This window comes from Ambystoma mexicanum, chromosome 3q (assembly GCF_040938575.1).
Source record: "Ambystoma mexicanum isolate Mex_15411 chromosome 3q, UKY_AmexF1_1, whole genome shotgun sequence".
NCBI lineage: Eukaryota > Metazoa > Chordata > Amphibia > Caudata > Ambystomatidae > Ambystoma > Ambystoma mexicanum.
In genome coordinates, this window is record NC_090926.1 from 867602119 (window position 1) to 867619953 (window position 17835).

A 17835-nucleotide genomic window follows, 5' to 3' on the forward strand; every position below is an offset into this window, starting at 1 on the left:
AACACTCTGCAATTCAGCACTACACACTGCATTCATACCAGTTTGCCCCAAACCTGTAGCCAATTGTTGGCGAACTGCCGATTATAACTTTGTCTGCAGGCAGAGAAGCCCTGTAGCTGGTTGAGAGGAGCCATGAAGCGATGGTGCAAGCCCCGGCAGGGGTGCTGAGTCGGCGGACTCCCGACAGGGAAGGTTTCGTGTGGGGGAAGCTCCCCACAGTGATTGCAGAGCGGGAGACTGCCGCAGTTAAGGAGGAGCTGGTGCGTCCCGCCTGGAGCCACAGAGAGGTCGGAGCAGGAGCTGCAACCTGGTGGAGAATTGAATAGCAGTGGCAGCTGGACGGAAATCAAGCCGTGCCGCAGAATGGGAGGACCCAGATGGGAATCCTGAGGACAGGCAAGCGCCACACAACGCCTCTCCCAACGAGGGAACGGTGAGGCAAGCATAGGATGAGGTGAGGAGGAGCGGGAAACGGGAGACCCCACCCCCCTGGGAGGCCAGTGGAGACATCTTAGCCACTCTGGAGAGCGGGTGAAGACCCACGGAGAGAGAACCCATGGGAGGCACTATGGACCGGAGCCCCCTGAAGGGGAAATGGTCCCCTTTCCCTAGGGACACGAGTGCGGGCAGGAAGTGGCAAGGTGAGGGACCCCCTCCACTGGAGGAGGGGCGTGCTCCCGCCTAGCCAAAACCTTTGTGAAAAACGGGCAACACATCAGTGGACGGGGAGGAGGAAGCACCAGTGTGGTGGGATGTGGGTGCGAAGATATCCCTGAGCAGGTGGCGGGAGAGAGACCATAAACCAGAGACACCCCAATGGAGGACTACCACCGGGCAAAACATCTGCAGACACTGACCAGCGGTTTACACCCAGAATTGGAGGTGCGAGGGGCTCGAGCCACGCAGTGGAGAGCGGAATAATGGCCCCCAAGGCCCTACACCACCCTGCCCCCGTTCCCCACTGTCCCCCAGCCCTACGAGACGGTGCCAGGACTCAAGGGGAAGGCTCCAAGAGAATACCTCTTATGGCCTGGCGGCCTGCTCTGAAATTTCAATTAAAACCCAAACAGCCGGCGTAGCACCCGCGGACACTGCCCAGAGAGCAGAAATGGCGGAGGACCCAACTGCCAAAAAGAGAGAAACCGAGGGCGACCTGCAATGCTCCGTAATGGGGTTCTTACAGCTTCTATTGGGTCCGACGTCCTTGATGAGCGGGTGACTGAAGACGACATCCAGTGGGTCTCAGAACGAATGGGCACCGGCGCTAGACGGCGAAACCCAGAGGGGATGGGTGAAGGTGCAGCGGGTCAATGTTCATGGCTGGACAGACGCAAGGTCCCAAGATCCCAAAAATTCAAGAAACTCAATACCCTCCAGGAGGGCAGCGGAATAGATAACTGATAAGTAGAATTGAGACTATACATATGGGGGCTAGATGAGGCTACAAGTGAATAACAGAGTGGGGAGAATGGAGGAGTAGGTTTTGTGGAATTGAAGCAGAGGAGTTGGATCGGATGCCAGGGCGGGGGGAGGGATAGGGGGCCGATAGTTGATTTGGGGAATTTATGTTCGTGGTATGTTTCTAAGACCGTGGGTTCAGCAGGATCAATGTTACTCAAAGCTTCTGGAGCGGGAGGAGATGCAAGAGCAGATTATGGCAGTGGCTAAAGGGGGTATTTGCACGGGGTATCATCTCCTCAATTAAAAGCTTGCACGGTCCTCCGAGTTTGAGAGCGAGATTGGACCTGCTATGCCTGCAGGAAACCCATTGGGTGCGGGACAGGGAACCCCGTCTGAGGTCAAGCGAAGCGGGGGAGATATAAACAGCCTCTGATACGAAAAAGAAGGGAGTGGCAATATTGATCTCCTCCCGCTTCGCGTTCCAGAGGACCGAGGTCCTCCCCGATGTGAATGGGCTCCACATCTTTGTTAAGGGGAATATCTATGGTGCCCAAATCACCCTAGCCTCCATCTATGCTCCAAACATGGGTCAATGTGACTTTTTGGAGGAAGTGAAAGATAAGTTTGTGGAGGTTGGGTTAATGGTGGGGGGTGATTTCAAATGGTGCTTGACCCTACAAGAGACCGCAAGAGACTGGGGAGAGTGGCAGAGATCCGGAGTAATGAGGGAGACTCGATACGTTTCAGAAACACGAATGAAGCCCTCAGGGTCGTGGATTCACTCACCCTGTAGAAGGCCATTTATCGGCTCGGCTGTACACAACTGCTATTCGAGAACAGATCTCGTTCTGGTCGATAGACATTTTAAGGCCCATGTATTAGAGACACACATTGCCCCCAATCCCGTGGTCAGACCACAATTTAGTGAGGGTGGATATGGGGTTGGAGAGTACACCTGAGGCGTCAGCTCACCCCCCCCCCCCCCTACCACCAGCCCCCCCCTCCCCCCCCCGGATCCTGGAGATGCACAGATTGTTCTTTTAAAGACCAGGTCACCCAGGAGGTTTTGGGGGCCATTAAGAGTACTTTAGCTTCAACGACATGGGAGAGTTGAGACTCCACTCCAATCCATATGGGAAGGGTTTAAAGCCACAATTGGGGGTACTGATGAGGAGAGGTTCCCAAAAGAGAGGGCAAAACAGGAGGCTATGCTCCGACAGAAAATAGAAAGGGTGCCACCAGGGGGAAGGAAATACAGGGTAACTACATGTCCCCTGCAACCTCAAGTGTGCCTAGACGATACAAAGCACAGCTAAATGCAATTCTGGTCCAAGATACTGAGAAAAAGCTTGTTTCTAAGAGAGAAATACCATGAAAAAGGGCAAAAAGGCAGACAAGATCCTTGCGTGGCGATTGAGAGGGGAACAGAAGAGGCGAACGATAGGACATATCGAATCGAAAGATGGAATAGTCATACGGGATCAAAAAGGCATAGGGGGGGAAGTTCGCAAAATACTACGGCAACCTTTATGCATCGGAGTGGGTGGGTGAAGAGTAACATATTGCAGCATTCTTGGAGGATATAAGCCTCCTGGGCCTAACACACGGCAGAGCAGAGTCCCTCGATACTCCATCACAGTGGAGGAGGTGATTCAAGCAATGAAAAATATGAAGGGGTGCACAGTACCAGGTGAGGATGGATTTACGATAAAGTTCTACAAGCGTTTTCGATCCCTTCTTGTCTCTTACCTGGCTCGAGTCTTCAATGCTTGCCTCAAAGGGCATCCCTCCCGACACAATGTTGATGGCAGCGATAATTGCGATCCATTAGGAAGGTAAGGACCCCTCGAAGTGTTCATCCTATAGACCCTTCTCCCTGATTAATAGCGACATGAAAATATTAGGAGGCAAGCTGGAAATGATCCTACCAACACTAGTTCACTATGACCAAGTGGGTTTTATCTGGGGGAGGCAAGGGTCATTTAAACCTTATCCACTGTGCCCACGCAGGAAACCTAGAGGCGTGTCTGGTTTCACTACACTGTGAAAAGGCCTTTCGCAGGGTTGAGTGGCCCTTTATGATTAAGGTATTGGAGAAGATGGGATTCGGGGGAAACCTCTGTAGATGGGTCCGGGCGCTATATGGAGGTATCAGGGCAGGGCTTCAAATAAATGGGGGGAGGCTCTCTGAGGTGTTCAAATTGACGCAAGGCATGAGACAAGGCTGCCCGCTTCCCCCCTGCTATATGCTCTGGCTATGGAGCCGCTTTCGGTGGGCATACGGGAAAATCAAAACATACAAGGGATATCCAAGGGAGAAATGGACTGTAAGCTCACACTCTTTGCAGATGATATTCTGAGCGTTCAGCTGTTTGTCAGGTCTCAAAATGAATGTACGAAAATCATGTATTATGCCAATCGGTAAACTGAGCCCAGAGCCCCGAAGAGGGAATACCTGGGCATGAGAATAGAGCATGCTAAAATCACAGGATTCAGATTACGAAGGATCTGGGAGAACTGGTGAGATGGAACTATGACCTGCTATTGATGCAGCTCAAAGAGGACTTGAAGAGGTGGACCCACATTGTGCTGACCTCGGTCAAAATGAACCTTCTCCCCTGTGTACTTTACCGGTTTACTGCTAACCCGAGTCGACCTCCGGAGAGGTTCTTCCCCGAACTGCTTAGCAGCATTCGCAAATTTATTTGGAGGAATAAGACCCCAAGGGTGAGCTACCTAGAGACGAAGGGGGGGGGGGGGTCGGCTTCCCTGATATTGAGCTGTATTACAAAGCCGCCCAATTGCGTATACTCCGAGACCATATGAGAGAAGACACTAAAATCCACAGGGTGTATCTGGAAGATGGGACAGCCCACCTGTTAAAAGTTGGGGATTACTGCGGGGGTCCTTAGCTCCCACCCAATGTTGGGAGTCCTCTGGTCGTTTTGGCGGGACACGGGAGTCAACCAAGTGTTTACATCGTGGCCGTCTCCACGTTCCTCGGTATGGGGCCCCCCAATCATGGTTTCCGATATGTGTGAATAAAGAATTGCAAAAAGGGGAGGATCGGTGAGAAATTTGCATATAAGGTCTCTCCATACTATAATAGTATATTGGAATACATTCTACTACAATAACTACTGAGTTCAGACTGTAATCGCAATTGCTGCTTACATAGTTGTAGAATAGGATCTACATACTCACTGGAGTAACCATTACTGGCAAGTGTGTGTGCATATAAAATGTGAATGTTTCAAGTTGCATGCTACTAGCCAGCTTTGAAAAGTTGCTCACTTCCTCAATTCTTCACATGCACACAGCACACCATTTTTTTTTTTACTTGCCAAAAGTAAACTATCACTAGCAAAAGACTAGTGAAAAATTCTGCCAAACCCTATTAATTTGACTGGGGGTAAGCCAAGCCGCCTTGCCTCCAAGTCCCTGCACAGCAGCCCCCCCTGCACAGCTCATGTACATACTGATGACGACAATTCTGTCCCCTTGTGGAACTCTGGCACACTGACATCCCTGAATTAGCTCGTGCTGCAGTTCACATCTTGTTTGGATGTTTGTTTGGGTGTTATGGCTTGACTACAGCGCACAAGACCCACGAGAACTTTCTTGGGTCATGTGTATTCTTTCTGTACTTAACACAAATCCATGGTGCTCTGCACTTTTCATCTTTACTTCCTCTCACTCTTCAGTCAGACGTTAATATGGGCGAGTAATGGCAAACCTCTCAAACTTTAGTCCCTTACTCTGTTTGCCCCCTCTGTCCTGGACCACCTACCTTGTGGCACTCTTACTGTGTTGGACCTCTTTGCAAGTAAAGTAACTAGTGCGTTTGTTTTCCAAGCCTCTGCATTTGGCCATGTTAACCTGTCAAATGCCTCACATGAGGCTCCTTCATCCATTATCAACCGTATTACTTTGCCTTTTCAGCCGGACTGGGAGGTGATGGTTCCAAAATGAGTCGGGTTAGGTTGGTGATTATATTATGTATTTCTCTTCCAATAAAGGTTGCTGCCATGTTACCGTTTTAGAGGTAATGCTCAAAAGCTAAAGCGTTGGATCTCTCGAATCTTCAATGATGACAAGATATCACAGTATCCTGCATTAAAATGTGCAAGGGGCGATCCTGTATTTAACAATAGTATTTTTGTTAGCTTCCCATATTTTTCTTAATTCTTGGCTCACTTGAACGCTGTCCATGCAAAGGCTATAGAACTGGCTCTGTCCAAATCCTCCTCCACCAGTCTTCCCTAGTTCTGTCTGTTCCTTGTCAGCATGTACTTTTGCTGAAGTAGTCTAATAGTTTCTGCTGTTGAACAATAAGGAAATTTCAATAACGGCCAAACAAAATGCAGCGAACCAAATGTGGATCAGTTTCCTTTTGCGTTCTATCGAAAGCATCCGTGGTTGTAAAGTAAGTTGTTTTGTCCCCAGTTTGCAAATATGTTTGGCCAATGTTGTACCATGCCCCATTTCTTACGTTCTTGGTATTGGATGCATGGCATAATTTTCGCTGAGCATCCGTGCAAAGTGAGGTTTTCTTGAAAGACATCCTGTGCCAACACTTAAGTCTGACAGTGTCTGTTGGGGAGAATTCTCTGTATAGGCTAATTTCCCAAACCTAGTGAGTCCCCCAGCAGCTTTGCTGGATTTTTGGGGTTTATTTTTTTCTTCTGCTAAGAGTGAGACGACTCTTCTCTCACTCTTAGACATGATTTGAGATATCCTTTGACTTTGTAATGTGTTTTATGGGCTATGGGGTCTTTTACTCCATAGGTTTTCATGTGTTTTTGGTAAGTGTTACTGCACTGAGGGTGCAGTGTAACACAGGGGCGTCATAGTGACCCCCAAACATAGACTCATACCCTGGGACTGACTACTGTCTCCCAGGGCATGTAAAGTCACCATTGACTTTACTAGTCTTAAATTGTGAACAGAACCAGTACAAACCATCATATTGTGGAAGTACTGGTAGGGGTAATTAGATTGCCCCTTGGTCTGTTTTTCAAGGGGGCACTGCAGTCACCCCTCGTCGAGTTTCCGGCTGGTGGCAGTGGTTACCACGCAAAATATTCCACCAGAATATTTCCTATGGGATTTTCCCATTCATTTTAAACGCACCACTTTTTTGGTGCAATGTTAAAGATACCGCCAGGGTATTTATTTAACATTTATTCCCCAGTTGGGTCTTTTTGCCAGGACTCGGTTTTAAAATGGTGTTTGTGTTCGTCTCTGTAACTCCAACCCAAGTCGAGCCCTTTGTTCCACTTTTGGTGGGCTTCTGCACAGAAGCCTCCAAAAGTGGTGCCACTCTGTCTGGGTCTACAGGATGTGTGGGAGGGGGGGGGTTTAGGCACCCTGGACTGAGTTGCCTCGGCAACTCAAGTCGCACTCTTGTGTGATTGGGCCAGCGGTGAGCCGGCCGGCTCACCACTTAGCATGTTTGAGTGACAGCTAGGACTGGTGAATGGGGGTTTTCTGCATAAAAGCAGGGCTTTGGGGACTGGAACTTCTGAAGTCACCACAGGACCTAAAGAATCCGAAGAGGGAGAAGCTGAGCCGACCTGCAACAACGACACCAACGGTGGAGCCCTGCTGAACCGCCTCACCACTTCCCAACGACAGAGAAGATCTTCATCCTGGAGAGTCTTCTTCCTTTAACTGGTGGGGTTAACCAGTTAGCCCTCTTTTCGCCTTCCTAGATCGTCTCATGGTCGAATCGCCCGTGCCAAGCACCCCGGCGGCCGGATAGCCACGCTTCACCACTACCGCGAATAAAAGGGTAGAACCTTTTTTTTTTTTTTTTTAACCGGGAAACTCCGCAGCTGGTTTCTTCCCTGGCAGTGCAACGACCTCCAGCTTTCCTCCACGTCTCTTCCCTTGGGCGAAGCACCGACTTGCACCCGCTGCCAGGAACAACTGCCCCCCTGGAGCTTTCTCACCATTTCAGGTACTGTGTCCCGCCTGGTCTCCCTTGCAACAGACTGTTCAAGGTGTCCCGTAAATCCTTGACTCTCTATCCTGGGGTGACATGGGACCTGTTAACTAACTTTTTCTGAACTGATCCAATTCTTTTTGAACTGTCTGCAAAGACTTTTAAAGTATAACTCAACTGTGTGATCTTGGACACATTCCGCCTTGCTCTCCAAGAGTAGGCCTGGCCTATGACTTTCTTGCTTTACAGTAGACGCTGCCTTTCCTGACTTGCTGCGGTTCTTTGAAAAGTGTTGGTATTGTGTGCTTTCCTAATTCTGCCTTTTCCCTCCCTTTTTAACTAACTTGTTGGAGTGCCATCTTAGGTTAAGCGCTCACCTCTGTCTGCAAATAAGTGGTGTTTTAACTAAGACTTGTTCAATAAGTAATCGGGGATGTATATATATATATTGATAGTGACTGTGTTTGAACTTGCTTGCCATATTAGTGTTAGTGTATTTTTACAAGTGTGTTTTTAAATCAATAATATACTTTTATACCAAAGCTCTGGTCAGTGTTTGCTTGTGCTACTGTATTTTTGTACCTAATGTGTACACTCTATATACTGCTTAACTCTTCTTGAGAGAAGTCTGACTGCTCAGCCACAACTACCAGGTAAATCTGGGTGGTGCAGACTGCTACCAATTGGGTTTACTGCCAACACCTGTAGTCCTAAACCTTTTGCAGTGGTCCCTAAGGGAACTGCACAGGTTTCTGCCTAACAGTGTCATTGAGGAAACAGTTCAGCATGTAAATTGATCTGGTGTCCTCTTATTCCAGCCTGGGTGCAGATGAGTGGCACTGTGTATTGGGACACTTGGGCTATGCTTCCCACACCTGTTGATAGTAAAAACTGTCCAAAGCATAACTCGGGAGGATAGCTTGGGGGCAACGTGCTTTCCTTGGAAGCAAGAAAGAGTGCCACAGGTTCAATCCCCGGGTCCGCGCTTAGCAACCTCTGGGTATTGAGCGCGTTATAAATAACCTATCATATCAATGCGTCCTGAGTGTTTACAATAGTAATGTGCTGCATTGTCCAACAAATCATTCCTGGAAACGCATTGGCCTGCCAGTAAGTGTCCGATGCAGGCTCAAACCTTTCACTCAGTTTGCCGTCCCCTGCATGCTCATTACAGGCAATGGTAAAGCATCCATCCACTTTAAGCCGCCTCAGCTCATATTTTGCCATTAGGAACCCATTTTGGTACTGCACCAACCACATTGGTATTGGTGATATGGACAATAGCGCTTTTTTGAATATTTAATGCTTAACACATCTCCTGTATCATTTTTTCTGTTCAAATGGATGCATCTGTCACTGTTGATATTGAGTGGCACTTCAAACATGAGGATTAAGTCGCATACTAACTTGTGCTCTATGGTGTGTGCATTAGCCTTGGGTGTTGGATAGAATGACCCATTTAGAGAACACCACCAGTATGAACATTTGACCACCAGTACGAACCCCAGACCCGCCACTCATCATATGGAAAAAAAATTAGAGTGGAGCTGGGCAAAGTCTGTCAATGGGGCCGGGTGTGCCCCCTTGCTCTACTTGTGTTGCTTTCCATACATTCTAATGCTCGCAGATCAGGCATTGCTATACTAACTGTTCTGCTACGCGTGAAAAACCTGGTGCATACCAAACCAGTCCCTCCCTTTCGCTAGTTGCACAATAGCGTTCAGATTTCTAGCTAAATATAACTTTGGTAACCAGTAAATCTTAATGCGATTGCCGCAGCTTATCTGTTGTCTGGCTGCATGTGTTTATTTTATTTTCCTCTGAGCTTTGTGCTCGCGCTTAAATTTTTAGCAAACTGTTCAAGTGATTCATATTGTGGTTTATCTGTCTGCACTTGGATCTGGGGCACACTCTTCATCAAGAGTTTCAAGGGAAAGGACAGTCTCTCCCTGCTTGGTCTGCAAGAGCATTTCCTTGACTGACGTCACTTAAGAGCTTGGTGGAGGGTAGACTTTGTATGACTGCTGTTTTTTTGAGAGCATAATGAATTTTAAAAGTTCACTCAAATATTACGTTTTTAATGAGTTCCTGCTGCCATTAGCTGTCGTAATAGTATATTATCCCAAATCCATAGAAATATTAACCTGCTTCTCATTTACTATGCTACATATACAAAAGCTACTAATTACACTTCCTGTGCAGAATGCGGGGATCAAAATTAAGATTGAATAAGCAGGAGCTAAATATGCAGCTCCTGGGTATCCAACATTAACCAGTGACCAGGAGCTACAACGGCAGGATGAGGAGCTAGTACACCAGGTTCCACAAATGTAGCTTTCGCATTAAATACAAAAATATAATTATCTTTTTACCCCTTATGGCTTTGTGTCTTACAGATGTCCTAATGTTTGTTTATAGTGTAAAAAGGTTCTCCCGCCTGGAAGATGAACCAAGCATGAGACACTTTCACAGAATAAGATAGTAGCACAGGTCATTTAGCACCAAACAAAGCACTCAAGCGGAGGGAGGCAATATGCTTCTCTAGTGCCTTCTGCCTTACTTGCAATCTTTGACTCCTTAAATGTTTCTATTTTAGCTGCGTTAAATTGACACGTAAATAACACAGGGCCTTTGAAAGGTAAATCACTGACTGGATGAACAGACAGTTCGGTGAGTAATTAAAGTGAACTACAAGTATAAACACGTAGGGGGACGCTCAACGTGTTCCTTTTTCTATCCTCAGCTGGAGGTCAGGGGGAGGGTCACCACCAGCCGTATTTGTGTGTGCTATTTTGACCGCATGCTATTTCCTAGCTTGAGAGCAGTGCCTACAAACGCGCACACAGGTCTTTTGGGATTTCGCTAGACTGTCGTGTGACATTTTGACAGAGAAAAGAGAACTGGTGTTCATTTAATGTATATGTTCAGAAACGGCCCTTTGAACATCGGGTCTACTGTGTGTGGTATCTTTATAAGCGCTAGTTTTGATTTGCAGGATAGGAAAAGATACTAATGTCAATAGCCATTATTTCTTGTATTGCTACATCTTGCATCATCAATGTATTACTGACCGATAAAGATGAAACGGGCAGTTTGAGCAACCGGGTTGCTTCCATCAATCTAGCCAGGCGACGGATATTCCTAGAGTTTAGGGCAGGGCCAGACCAGGGGAATGATTGCTTTAATGAGATCGACAAATACCTGCACATCAGTATCATCCTGAATAACAGTTCTCTGATGCCTGGTAGGGTTGTTAACAAGAGGGGGTCTAATAGATATGGTTAGCAATACAACTCCCAAATGGCAACAGCCTCTCCAATGTGGGGTAGCAGAGTGTATGTGTTAAGCCCACAAATGAAATAGAGTCGCTAACATAAAGGGGAACATCGGGTCCTCTCTAGGAATGGTGAGTGTCATGTTGCAGTTGGTGCTATATCCTAGCAGTTTAGAGCCATTGTTCTCAATACAAATGGCCCCTATTATGTTGGAGGGCTGGAGATGCCGGCAAGGGATGTAGGTAGAACAGGGGCCGTCGCAGTCACAAGGCCAGCCCGGGAGAAAAAAAAGGAATAAACACATCTGAGAAAGGGAAAGTAGCATTTGGGAGAATCACAAATTCACAGGCTCCTTTTGTGCAGCACCTGCTATTACGAGTGCGAGAAGTAAGAACTGGAGTCTTAGTGGATATTAGCTATTCCCTGGGATATTCCTTTAAATGTAGTTCTAGTTTCTATACATAATATAGCCATGCGTAAAGCATAACAGGAAGCAAAGAATGGGCGGGGCAACTGTTGCAGTGGGAGACCTTCCGCAGGAAACCGCAAGCGTACATGGCAATTGCCGCGTTGAACCATCTTGTGTGTATGATGCATACGTGTAATAAACCCATGCTAATTCACAATGATAATGCTGGTTAGGGGGTACAGTTGCCATTTTAACATTAGGACAGGGTATGTGTGTATATATCATCGAAAGGTGCAAATACATATCACATAATACAAAAGCACCAAGTAGGATCCAAAAAGAAAAGTCCCAATCTAGAGCGATAATATATCATTTTTGCAGGGCAATTGTCTTTTCTCATGACAAAAGCAATGTAGAGGCATGGTCGGTGTATCCGTGGAGGCGGCACACATGTCTTTGGAGTGTACAAAATAGGTAGTCCTTTAAACTTGACCACCAGGGTAGCTGCTCTACAGTTTTCCCAAATCAGTTTGTCATTGACAGTTTCATTAAAGTTTTCTTGATCTTGGATTATAGCGTGGCCCCTCTGTTGGCCCTACAGCGTCTTTGGGGCACACTGTAGCTGGAGAAAGCAGGTTCCTTTCTCCCAGCATACGTTTCTGCAGAAGAAACGACAAGTGGGGCGGCAACACAGCCGTGGTAGGGGTGCTTTCTTCACATGACTGGCATAAATCCAGTTACTATAATCGGTCACTCTTGAACAGAAGCATCGAAAACAGATTTCAATAAAACCAGAGAGACGGGCAAGCCAGAGTAAAGTGGAGCAGTAAAATGCAGGAAAAGATTAAAGAGGAAATCAAAGTTTGGTATCACCAAACTCAGTAAAGGTCGAGCTTGCTGAATATTAAAAAGGTGATGGCGACAAGAACGAGATAGAAAGTTGAGTACGAGTCAAGATGGAGACCGAGATTCTGAGCAGACTCAGCAATAGGAAGAGAAGATGGAGTAAAAGACAAAAGAAGAGGGAGACTGAGAAGGAACTGTATTAGCAGGGAAGAAAAGAACTTGTTTTAGAAAAATTCAAAACAAGAAAGTGATTAGACATAAACATTTTGATGGCAGAAAAGACCGGAAGCAAGATGATTATGAATGGAAGATGTAAAGGAAGTAAAACCCAACTTTTTCTGTCTATCTTCTTCATAGAAGTGGTGAAAGATACCAAAGGATCAGATAATGGCAGCCAAAGGAGAAGTATAGAGAAAAGTTCCCAGAACGGATTCCCAAGCAACTCCGTGAGGAAGAGGTTAAGTGTTTGAAGAGATCCCAGTCCACTGTACGATTGGATAGCTAAGAACAAAACCAAGACAGAGCCAGAAAAACCGAAAGAGGAAAGGGAAGCTAAAAGTAAAGTGTGATCCACTGTGTCGAAAGCAGTCGACAGATCAAGTAGAATAAGAGAAGAATGTTTGGAATAAAGTAGAATAAGAGAAGAATGTTTGGAATAACAGGCATAAAGTAGAGAATCACAAACTGAAGGAAGCAGTTTCTGTAGAATGGAGAGGACGGAAACCTGACTGGAAACGAGGAAGGAAAACCGTTTCTGTAACGGAAACCTGAGAAAAACGACGTTCAATCAACTTGGAAAGGAAGAAGTGAAACAGGACGAAAATTCGTTGGTAAAGCAGAGTTTAGAGGTTTTTTCCAGAATAGGAAGAATTGTAACATACTTGAAAGAAGGAAAAGTGGATGTAAGAAAAGGCCCTTAACACAAATAGCAGTGGAGGGTTCCAAATTGGCGGCTGGCAGAGGACGTGCTTGGGAGTTCTCTTCCACCCCCCCCCCCCCCACCTGCCGCCGGCCCGCGATCAGCACATCAAATAAGCATTTCAGGGTGTTTCATCGCTCGAACAACAAAGGAAACCTGGCGCTCTACAGACACCGAAGCAAGAGAACATGGCAGGATCCCGGCAAGGGACCGGACCAGTGGTTACAGAAATGCTGAACGCTGTCAGAGAAGGGTGGACTCTACGGCGCACCGGCAGCAGAGGCAGGCCAGACGTACCGCTGCGAGGGCAGGCACACCAGGGCGGTTGAACGAGTAAAACACCAGTGGAGATCAGCCGGAGCACCCAACTCCCAGTGCGCTGCAACACCGGCACGAGCGGGAGAAGCAGACACCGCCCATATGGGCAGGCGAACCGGATACTGCGGCAGGAGAGAATTGGCGGGGCCAAAAGAGGGAATCGGACTGCCCCAACGCCCAATACAAGCAACACGTACACGGCATACGCTCCAGAGATCTAACAGCCCACGTCGAGGACGAGAGGAACCGGCAGGCCAATAAAAGAACACAACAAAGGTTCACTACAAAGCTACATCTATCAATACTAACTACAGTAGCCAAGCATAAAAGGAACCGACCAACGGATAAAGCAGACATCGGGATAGTGATCAACAACGGCCTGAGCAATAACAGCCCAAGAAGTTAGAAACCCCAGGGGCTAGCTGGGGTCCACCAAGGAGGAGGCTCAGGCAGTGGGCCATAAATCACGACCGGTAAACCAGGAACCAGTCCTCCGATGCCACCAAACACCATATTTTCAAGAGATCAAGGACCGAAGCGTACATCAGGGCAAAAAGACTACTGGGAGGTCCTAAAAGGGGAAATGGCCCAATCTTGAAAAGGCTTAATCGGCGGGGCACATAGCATTAGCATTAAGACGTGACGGAATAGAATCCAGGAGGGAAACCACCCAAAAACTGATATCCCCTCCAACCTCATGGAAATAAACACAACCCCCCCCCCCCCCACCCAGCCGAGAAAGCAGAACAGAAGCCTGAAACAACTGGGCGTGCGGACGACACAACCACAACAAGAAAGGAGGAACTCGCACGAGACGTACACAATACAGAACAGCAAGACCTGGGAGGAGGGGGGGGGGGATAATGCAATGACCAAATCGGACATGGAAAACTGCTTCAAGGAACTAGAGTCCATTTTTACTCTATCCAGGAACAATTCCAGATACTAAAAGACGACGTGAAGCAATCCCTACAGGAGGTGAAGACTGACATTGCAAAATTGGAAGAGAGGACTGACCAGATGTACAGAAATCAGACGAGGTGCTAGAGCAACTGGCTCGAGTCTTAATAACCTTGAACTCCAAAGTGAGGACTTAGAAAATAGATCAAGAAGATCAAATATTAAATCAAAAACAGATAAATAGAGGACAAAGACCTACAGGGAACAATCACCCAGCTCTTTGCGTAAGTGCTAACGGAGGACACAGAACCGCAGATACAGTTAGACTGCATAGAGTTGGACCAAAAAGAGCAACCGAACCACTAAGGGACGTGCTGGCAGCTGTATACTCCTACACTAAAAAAAAAAAGCTAATTCTATGAAAAGCGAGGTATGCAGGCCTGATGCAGATTAATAGTCAAGAAGTGCAGCTATACCAAGATCTTGCACAGTCTACATTATTGAAGAGAAGGAAACGGCCAACCAGGTGAAATACAAATGGACCTTCCTGTTAGGGCTTCTCTTCACCTGGGAAGGGAACCATCACCGGAATAACATCATGCGAAGGAGAGCAGATCCTGGGACTACAACAGGAAGACTGGTATGGGCTGGACCGGCCAGTGGGAAGAATAAAAGGGCCCAATAAGCTGGAAGGATGGAAAACTGTAATGAAGAAAAGCAGAGGGAGGAAAAGATGAGGCCCACCAAATCCCCAACGTAGTAGAACTTAAAACCACTAGAACTAGAGCAATAGCATAGGTATAAGGGGCGATGGGGCAATGTCAAACGCAGGCCCAAGGGTGAAGGAGGAAGGGCTTGGATGGAATCCAAAGTGGGGTTCAGGATCCCCCCACAACTTGAACCTGAGGTGGATTCGGCGCCAGGCACGTGGGACATTTCGTCCAGATGCTCATTGGAACCTAGCCCCCCCTCCTACCCCTGTCGGGGGGGGGGGGGGGGTAGGGGAGGGAAGTCTGGGGAGGGACACGACAAAGTGATGGGGGACGGGAACAGGGACGGCAAGGGTGGTGGGGAAGGCTGGCAGTAAGGAAACACAATAGTAAGGAGAGGCACCAGAGGGGCGAAGGACAAGAATTACATGGATAGTGGGACTTCGAAACAGATAAAAATCCTGACGCGTAATGTCTGGGGGATGAACACCCCGATCAAAAGGAAAAACCTAGAGCGACAGGCCTGAAGAATAATGGAAGATATTATGTCCCTGGAAACCCACATAAAGAAAACACAGATCAAGATAAGGGGGACCTCACAAACCTATCAGGCCAATACGGAAGGAAAGAGGGTGGAGGTACTCGTAGCTATACAAGACAGGCTCAAGGCACACATACAGAACTCGCTGGCTGATCAGGAGGGGCGCTACTTCTCGCTAAATGTAAAAATAGAAGGCATACATCTCACTCTAGCATCGATATCCAACACAGGGCAAAACGGATTCCTGAGAGGGACCTTCGTGGCACTAGAGGAATTTGCCATGGGAGATTATCATGGTTGGCGATCTCAATATAGCGTGGGGCCCCAGATTGGACAGAAGACACGGACGGGCACAAGCGCACCCTCTAAGGCACTAAAGAAAGGTATAGGCCAAAATTACTGCACCAAAGGTTCCGACGATGCAGAAAGTCTGAAAAATGCACATCACCAAAGGTTCGAACACCAACAGTTCGAACCTTTGGTGGTATGCATTTTAGGTAGGTAGGTAAAGACTGCGGGGGACACCCCCACAGCACACCCGACAAATTAAAAACCCTGTAGCTATCTGGGGGAAAAAAAGGACCCTGCGCCGCCGGTTCCCGATCACGGAAGTGAAAGGGAACTGGTGCCGAAGGGACACAGCGCGTCTTAAAAGTTAAGTAGGGTTTGCGTGGGGGTATCTTGGGGGTGTGTTGTGGGTGGGGGTGTAGGTTTGTAGGGTTTTGAAATGTTTGTTTGCATAGGAAATATACGAACATTTTGTGGTGCGTAGATTTCCCATGCAAACCTTTCCGTCGCTGACTTCCACGTAGATCCTAAAGAAAGCCTTTGAGACTCTAGCGCTCCATGATATTTGGTGTGCCAGTAAGGGGACATACAAGGATTCACCCACTTCTCTCATATTTATAATTCCCAATCTAGATTAGTTTACATCTGGGCGTCCGCGGGTTTAGTGGGAAAAACATCGGACATAGAAATTGGTCCGATCACCCTCTCGGATCATGCTCTGTTAACAGCAACCTTCACCATCAACAAACCCGTGGGCGGGGGGGGGGGCGGTAGGTTGGGGAGTGGAGATTCCCAACCGATAGTCTTCAAGACAGCATACTGGTGGAAACAATAAAGGGAAAGATTGTAATCTACTTCGCAGAGGATGATACAGGTACAACCTCACAGGGGGTGGTATGGGATGCCTTCAAGTCAGTATTGAGGGGAGAACTAATGGCGTTAAAGGCACAAACAGATAAACCATGTATAAAATGGGAAGTCGAGCTAGAGGAGAAACTCAGGATTGCAAAAAGAACTAGTGAATAACCCCAGCAGGAAGGTGAAATTGGCCCTGAAACGCATACAAGGCCAATTAGGGATGTTACAGAACATAAAAGCAGAGCTAGCACTCTTAAGAACGAAACAGAGGTACTATATCCGCGCCAACAAAGCAGACAAACTCCTGGCGAGACAGCTTCGCGAAAAGGGTCGCACAATAGCCATTCTGAAACTAAGGGACGTGCAAGGCCACCTGAAAACTACCAATGAAGAAATGGGGGTGAAATAATGAGTTCCTACTATCAGGCCCTCTATAAGTCAGAACGACCGGAGACTGAGAAGCAGAAGGCTTACCTAGACAATATCACCCTACCTCAGATATTGGAAACAGACAAAAAGATACTGGATAGAGACCTACAAATGGAGCTCATGCAAGCTATCAAACTCCCGTGAAATAAGGCACCGGGCACAGATGGCTACCCTGTGGCTTTCTACAATAAATATCAAGAAATACTGGCCCCAAGACTGACCAACCTGTTTAATAGCTTCAAAACACAACAAATTCGATGAACTAAGCGAAACTGGTCATATTTCCCAAACCAGGAAAGGACCCAACTCTGCCAGACTGTTACTGCCCAATAGCTTTAATTAATTTGGACGCTAAGCTCTACACGAAGATTGTGGCGGAAAGACTGACTCGGCTGCTTCCGACAATAGTGGGCCCAGACCAATCTGGATTCATCCCCAGGAGACAACACACGTAGGGTGAGTCACCTGATTGAAAAAGCTGAACACACCCGTACCCCAGCTTCTTGTTTCACTAGACGCGGAGAAAGTGTTCAATAGAGTAGAATGGACGCAGCTATTCCACACAATGGAACATATGGGCTTTGGGCAGACCTATATGCAGATGATCAAAGCTAACTATAAAACGCAATCAATGAGGATTTCACTGAATGGCACCCTGACGAAGCAAGTACCACTGACTAGAGGCACAAAACAGGGTTGCCCACTCTCACCTCTGCTATATGCAATATTCCTGGAACCGTTGATGATTGGAGTTCGAGAGACACAGCAAATACAAGGCATAAAAATGGGAGGAGAGGAACACAAAACCATGGCCTTCGTAGACGACTTGCTCTTAGCTCTGTCGAACCTGGAACATTCCCTCCCGGCGCCTCTGAGAGAACTAGACCACTTTGGGACCATCTCCGGTCTAAAGATCAACAGGCACAAATCAGAATCCTGAATCTGACGGCAGACCTGGTAATGGTGGGCAATATTGCTCGAACAACCCAAAAGC

General features: G+C 47.4%; 1 protein-coding gene across 1 annotated transcript in view; it reads left to right on the forward strand.

Moving 5' to 3' along the window:
• ATAD5 (ATPase family AAA domain containing 5) overlaps positions 1 to 17835 on the forward strand; it is a 648582-nt gene that overhangs the window by 21496 nt on the left and 609251 nt on the right. The gene's annotated exons all lie outside the window — the stretch shown is intronic.